This window comes from Mytilus californianus, unplaced genomic scaffold, assembly GCF_021869535.1.
Source record: "Mytilus californianus isolate M0D057914Y unplaced genomic scaffold, xbMytCali1.0.p SCAF_4, whole genome shotgun sequence".
Taxonomy (NCBI): Eukaryota; Metazoa; Mollusca; class Bivalvia; order Mytilida; family Mytilidae; genus Mytilus; species Mytilus californianus.
Genome location: NW_026262690.1, coordinates 82,324,629 through 82,332,616, shown reverse-complemented (window position 1 = coordinate 82,332,616; position 7,988 = coordinate 82,324,629). Strand labels below are relative to the sequence as shown.

Sequence of the window (7,988 nt, the reverse complement as noted above, 5' to 3'; positions counted from 1 at the left end):
CCATGACTGTATATATTTGGAGCTATGTCTGTAAATTTCTTTCTACCTGCGTGGCCAAGTTCTGCAATATAATTTTGTTCTTTTACCAAAAATTAAATCTGAAATGAATTTTATGGAGCCTGCATGTAACTTCTTATTTTTGAGATTAGGATGTAGACTGTAAAAAAAAAGAACAATCGAAGGAGGTATTCATTTGAAGCAATCTCCTTATTTCAAACAACCTTAGTGCAAACTAACAACAAATTTTTCTTTTTTATTTCCTGATTAAGAAACATGCAGATCATTTAGATTTTAAATGTTAAATTGTCTTTGATATTAAGGGTTTCACAGAATTGTAGAGGACTAATGTCAATGATCAATTGGATCCAGCAGATATTTATTCATTTTTTATTAGAGGCAAAGAAATGTTTACAAGTCATGTTATCCAGACATTGACACCATACTCAGTAGAGTAAATGAATGTTCATTATATTGTGAAGGCCATTAATTGTCCATCATATATACCTGTATCCAGATGAGTGGTACCGGTACATGCTTCATTGAACCTCAAGATTTTTATGCTTGTTTGTTTTAGATGTAGATAGTGTACAACATGGAGGCAGCTGTATCATCCTAGACAGTGAAGAAGAAGAAGTACCAAAAGGAGGTATTGTTGTGAAGGCCCCCCCCCCTTTCATTGTTTTTTCCTTATCATGATCAGCCTTAGTACACTCAATGACATTCCCAAAAAAAATAAGGAAATTTCTGCATTTCAAAACAAAAGGGATATAGATTTCAAAGTTATCTAGGACACTTATCGTGAATTTACTTTGCAAGTATTACTCCACCTGAAATAATTCAGAACCAATTGCATATTGTTTCCTGAGGTTAAGCTGTACAGCTGGTGATAATTCTTTACAAACTCTTATAGGAAATCCATAGTCTTGTCATCAATGTTAGCAGTGCTATTGCTTTGAATGATATGTGCCAATATGAAAAGCACAGCAATATATGCAAAAGCAAAAATATATGCAACTATCTGTTATCAATTATTTGCACCAGGCCTATTGGACATGTGCACTATGTCTCTGAAGAAAAAAACCTATATACTTTAATCTAACACAGGGTACTTAACTCTTATATTTCAGAAATGTCACTGGTCAGTTGTATTTTGATTTCAGTTTTCTATCCCACTGAAAATTGTTATCTTGTGAAGTTATAAACATTAGTGACCAAAGATACAAGTTTAATTCTAATTGATTACCTTGATTTATACCCTTGTTTACATGGACATGCAAATGAACAAAATATTATTTTTCATTGGTAAATTTCTGTGCAATGATTTATATTTAATTAGGAAATGTGATTCATTTTGGAACTTGGTGTATGTTGTTTAAAATACATAGCAATGTGTTGAAAAATAGAGCATACAACCAACCATGCATGGTTTCTTCAAAATATTCATAATCACAAAATCCCTGAAAATTATGCATTTTATGTTGATGCAGCCTGAATAAAATGTCTTGCGCAAAAGTTATCTTAAGAGTACACAGTCAAATGTTCACAAGAGTTTCAAAAGAAATAGATTTGAACAAAATTTGGCTTTATAGGGAATCAAAGAAAAGGATATACCACTGTAATTTATTCCTGAATAATTTTTGGTCCTGAAATGGCCAAATCCATGGCATACTGAAGGCAACTGTTGATACCTATTCATCTAATTTCGCATGGGAACCCACAAAAGGAAAATTGAAATAAAATTCTCATGTTTTCACAACATTTTCACCCCCAGAAATATTTAAGCTATGTTGGAGCAAGTCACTGGATTTGACAACAAATGAAGATTTTTATAATGTCTCCAGTAAATAATTAGCTTCCAGCAGCCAGTTTTGTTCAATATTGTCAAAATAAGCTATCAAACTTGGCTGATGAATTATTCACTTGCAAGAGAAAATTTTTGCGGTCGTATATTGGTATGACGTTGGCGTCGGCGTCGTCATCGTCATCCGAAGACACATTGGTTTTCGCACTCTAACTTTAGTTTAAGTGAATGGATCTCTTTGAAATTTTACCATAAGGTTAAATACCACAAAAGGAAGGTTGGGATTGATTTTGGGGGTTATGGTACCAACAGTTAAGGAATTAGGGGCCAAAAAGGGGCCAAAAATAAGCATTTTCTAGTTTCCAGATAATAACTGTGGAATGGTGTATGGATCTCTCTGAAATTATACTACAAGTTTCCATACCACAAAGGGATGGTTAGGATTTGCTTTGGGGGGTTATGGCTCAAACCGTTTTAGGAATTAGGGGCAAAAAAGGGGGAAAAACAAGGTTGTCCTGGTTAATGGACAAATACTTTAGTACAAAACATAATTTAAAGCAGTGTAAGGGAGATAAATCAAATACATCATTGAAATTACCTCCCTTACACTGCTTTTAAATTACGTATAAAGTAATGGTTAATGAACAATTAAGATAATTTAAAACAGTGTAAGGGAGGTAATCCAAATACAACATTTTGGTTACCTCCCTTACACTGCTTTTAAATTATGTTTAAAGAAATGCATATTTATAAAGGAAGACCAGTAAAAATATCTGCAAATATTGCATCTTTTTTATTTACAAAAAAATCCATATGAAAGATTTGACACTATATTTTAAATTCTATTACAAAATAGATTAAGTTAGCACTATGGTAAATTTAAATGGGTAATTATGGTTGCAAACTCCATTGGAAATTTGAATTGAGATTGTGACCATATCTTGAGGAAAAGAATTTTTTGGGGGAAAAAAGGGGGGGGGGGGGGTAAAAAGAAATTGTGGGGGTTAAATTTTTTCTCATTTCAGATTTCAGAAATTAAAAAGAATTATTCTTCAAATATTATTTTTTTTTCAAATTTCAAATATTGAAAAATTTCAAGAAGTAATCTTTAATTGCACAGTATGGCGCATTAGATTTGTAAAATCTTTGACCACATTTATTTATTTGTTATGCCGAACCTAACCGTGTATTTAGATTTTTAATTTTGGGTCCAGTTTTCAAATTGGTCTACATTAAGGTCCAAAGCGTCCAAAATTAAACTTTGTTTGATTTTAACAAAAATTGAATATATGGGGTTCTTTGATATGCTGAATCTAAACATGTATTTCGATTTTTTGATTTTTGGCCCAGTTTTCAAGTTGGTCCAAGTTGGGGTCCAAAATTAAACTTTGTTTGATTTCAACAAAAATTGAATATATGATGTTCTTTGATATGCTGAATCTAACCATGTATTTAGATTTTTTATTTGTGGACCCCGCTATCAAATTGGTTCATATTGAGGTCAAAAGGGTCCAAAATTAAACTTCGTTTGATTTCATCAAAAATTGAATTATTGGGGTTCTTTGATATGCCAAATCTAACCATGTATTTAGATTTTTAATTTTGGGTCCTGTTTTTTAAATTGGTCTTCATTAAGGTCCAAAGGGTCCAAAATTAAACTTAGTTTGATTTTAACAAAAATTGAATTCTTGGGGTTCTTTGATATGCTGAATCTAAACATGTGTTTAGATTTTTGATTATGGGCCCAGTTTTCAAGTTGGTCCAAGTTGGGGTCCAAAATTAAACTTTGTTTGATTTCAACAAAAATTGAATATATGGGGTTCTTTGATATGCTGAACCTAACCATGTATTTAGATTTTTTATTTGTGGGCCCCGCTATCAAATTGGTTCATATTGAGGTCAAAAGGGTCCAAAATTAAACTTTGTTTGTTTCATCAAAAATTGAATTATTGGGGTTCTTTGATATACCACATCTAACTGTGTTTTTAGATTTTTAATTTGGGTCCCGTTTTTTAAATTGGTCTACATTAAGGTCCAAAGGGTCCAAAATTAAACTTAGTTTGATTTTAACAAAAATTGAATTCTTGGGGTTCTTTGATATGCCAAATCTAACCATGTATTTAGATTTTTAATTTTGGGTCCTGTTTTTTAAATTGGTCTTCATTAAGGTCCGAAGGGTCCAAAATTAAACTTAGTTTGATTTTAACAAAAAATGAATTCTTGGGGTTCTTTGATATGCTGAATCTAAACAGGTGTTTAGAATTTTGATTATGGGCCCAGTTTTCAAGTTGGTCCAAGTTGGGGTCCAAAATTAAACTTTGTTTGATTTCAACAAAAATTGAATATATGGGGTTCTTTGATATGCTGAATCTAAACATGTATTTAGATTTTAGATTTTTGGCCCAGTTTTCAAGTTGGTCCAAATTGGGGTCCAAAATTAAACTTTGTTTGATTTCAACAAAAATTGAATATATGGGGTTCTTTGATATGCTGAACCTAACCATGTATTTAGATTTTTTATTTGTGGGCCCCGCTATCAAATTGGTTCATATTGAGGTCAAAAGGGTCCAAAATTAAACTTTGTTTGTTTCATCAAAAATTGAATTATTGGGGTTCTTTGATATGCCAAATCTAACCATGTTTTTAGATTTTTAATTTGGGTCCTGTTTTTTAAATTGGTCTACATTAAGGTCCAAAGGGTCCAAAATTAAACTTAGTTTGATTTTAACAAAAATTGAATTCTTGGGTTCTTTGATATGCTGAATCTGAACATGTGTTTAGATTTTTGATTATGGGCCCAGTTTTCAAGTTGGTCCAAGTTGGGGTCCAAAATTAAACTTTGTTTGATTTCAACAAAAATTGAATATATGGGGTTCTTTGATATGCTGAATCTAACCATATCTAGATTTTTTATTTGTGGGCCCCGCTATCAAATTGGTTCATATTGAGGTCAAAAGGGTCCAAAATTAAACTTTGTTTGATTTCATCAAAAATTGAATTATTGGGGTTCTTTGATATTCCAAATCTAACCGTGTATTTAGATTTTAATTTTGGGTCCCGTTTTTTAAATTGGTCTACATTAAGGTCCAAAGGGTCCAAAATTAAACTTAGTTTGATTTTAACAAAAATTGAATTCTTGGGGTTCTTTGATATGCTGAATCTAATCATCTGTTAAGATTTTTGATTATGGGCCCAGTTTTCAAGTTTGTCCAAGTTGGGGTCCAAAATTAAACTTTGTTTGATTTCAACAAAAATTGAATATATGGGGTTCTTTGATATGCTGAATCTAACCATGTATTTTGATTTTGGACATTGGACCATAATAGGTAAATTAAAAAAATTCAAGTTCTTAGACCACATTCTTTCTGTGTCAGAAACCTATGCTGTGTCAAATATTTAATCACAATCCAAATTCAGAGCTGTATCAAGCTTGAATGTTGTGTCCATACTTGCCCCCTCGTATCAAGCTGCGCCCAGCGAAGCATTTTATTTTTGCATGAAGTCATAGTATAACATTACTAAATGCATGATCTGTACACAAAAAAAATTTTCTATGTAGCATTTTTGAATAAAAATTTTTTGAAGATCAGCTGTTTTGCATGTAAGCCTATGGAGCAATCAATTACAAGACTGCAACCTAGAATCAAAATATGACGATATATATCGAGAAAAAATTAACCCGTTCTGTCAATAGACGTCGAATTATATTAAAAGCGATGGCAATTTAAATAGAGGAATGTGTATGGAAAGGAGTCATGCCCACTGACCTAAAGGAAATTAAATATTTAATGAATTAGAAATTGGGTTCCTCCTAGAATTCACGTAAGAAAATAGGTAGCTATGTCAGGAAAAAAATCAAAGTCCAATACCTATGTGTTTCCTTCAAAAATTCAATATCTGATGACCTTCACCTGTCTAAAAAAAACCTAGCAATTTCATTGGTTGGCAATTTTAAATGAAGTATTAACCTTTTCAAAATCTGATAAGATAGGCATTTTCCATTAAAAGTGTTTAATCAAAGAGAGGTAACTCAAGTTTATTTTTGGTTGCTCACATGTAATGAAATGGCACTTTTCTTCTGTAGTCTGTTTCTTGAAATTAGTTTCTGAAAATAAGAATATATAAAATCAACTATGAATGGTAGGTTACAATTATAGTAAATAGTTTTGTATACTATAATTAAAAAAAAAAAAAATTTATCATTTGACAATTACAAGAACTGATTTTTTATACGCCCGTCAAATTTTTGACTGGACGTATTATGGTATACAAATGTCCGGCGTCCGTCCGTCTGTCTGTCCGTCTGTCTGTCCGGCGTAAACATGTGGCACCGTAACTTGAGAATGACTTATCCAAATTTCATGAAACTTAACATAGTTGTTTCTTATGATGGTCAAACGATCTGTATACTTTTTGGTGAAAATAAGATTAAAACTTTTTGAGTTACGGGACTTAGTAACTAAAACAGGTGTGTGTTTTTTTTCACATGTCGCGCCGTATCTCAAAAACAATTTATGATTATTGCTTAAAACTTTACACACTTCTTAGTTATATTAATCTTAAGATCTGTATACTTTTTGGCGATGATTCAAAATTTTATTTTAGAGATATTGAGTATTTTGTTAAAAAAGGGGGAGGGGTTTTTCACATGTCGCGCCGTATCTCAAAAACAGTTTATGATTATTGCTTAAAACTTTACACACTTCTTAGTTATATTAACCTTAAGATCTGTATACTTTTTGGTGATGATTCAAAATTTTATTTTTGAGTTATTGAGTATTTTGTAAAAAAAGGGGGAGGGGTTTTTCACATGTCACACCGTATCTCAAAAACGATTTATGATTATTGCTTAAAATTTTACACACTTCTTAGTTATATTAATCTAAAGATCTGTATACTTTTTGGTTTTTATTCAAATTTTATTTTAGAGATATTGAGTTTTTTGTAAAAAAAAAGGGGGTTTTCGCATGTCACGCCGTATGTCAGAAACTATTTATGCTTATTGCATAAAAATTCACACACAAGACGAAGGGCGTATCATGCGCTCATGGCGCCGCTGTTTATTTTTATCTAATTTGGATAGATTAAATAGGTTCACCCTAATTCTGTGCAATTGTATTATTCATTGTAATTAAAATTTAAATTTAGAAGTATTAGTAAGTTTTGATAAAACTAGTTTACTTTGAGTAAAATATGTCAAAACATCCGTTTTTTAATGAAGAGCATAAATGTATCCAGTGAACTCTTTTTTTTTTTTAAATTAATCTATCTTATAAAAACACATTGACCTACATTATTTTTAGATCTCCACTCTTCAAATCATCTTCAAATTCTTGCAGTGTAAGGTCATATTTTCGTAGTCTTTTATGAAATTTGTGTCCTTTTTTGCTGTTGCAATATACAACCTGTAATGAATAAAAAGCTAAAATGACAAACAAGGTTTTCCACTCTATATGTCTATATAACAAAAGAACCAATAATGCAAATTGTCACTTATGCGTAAATTATTTCAAGATCTTAAAGACCTGTTTGTAGATATATAATTATTAATTTCACCATTGAAGTATACATTGTACCTTATTGTTAAGGGCCAGCTGAAGCCGGCCTCTGGTTGCATGATTTTGTGAATGCGTTGAAAACCCACTGGTGGCCTTGTGCTGTTTTCTGATCTTTGATGTCTCTATGACAAATTCCTTGTTTCCATTCTCAATTATTTTTGAAATATTGAATTTTTGTTTTTGCTTGAAACATAATTGAAAATCTTTTAAAATATTATTAGTAATTCTAAGTGGAACCTATGTAAAAGCATAGTAATTGAAATTAAAAATTGAAGGTCTTTCCACCCATAAAGATCTATTTTGATATAAAAATATTAAAATTCGGTTTAAAATGTCATTTCCAGCGTCAAATGATAGCTTATTGTACGCTGATTCCAAAAAAATATGGTTTCTATACATTTTTTTTTAAATAAGGGATGATAATTTGTTACTTCCAGTTTGAAAAATGTTACTTTCGGTATAATTTGAATGTTTACTTGACACTGATTCCAAAAATTAATGGTTCTATATACTTTTATATTAAATAAGTACAAAAAATAGCTACTTCCGGTTTACACAAGGTCACTTCAGGTTGGAATTTTCAAGGTCAAATGGCTTGCAACCTAATGCAAAAAGGCTTATAGTACGCT

The 7,988-nt window shown here is 31.2% G+C and overlaps 1 long non-coding RNA gene across 1 annotated transcript; it reads left to right on the top strand.

The window, feature by feature from the left end:
• The first annotated feature begins 2,806 nt into the window (after positions 1-2,806).
• On the top strand, positions 2,807-4,310 carry LOC127738718 (uncharacterized). The gene is made up of 2 exons (XR_008000147.1): positions 2,807-3,521; positions 4,054-4,310. It is a non-coding gene; the product is annotated as an uncharacterized LOC127738718 (long non-coding RNA).
• Positions 4,311-7,988: the final 3,678 nt, after the last annotated feature.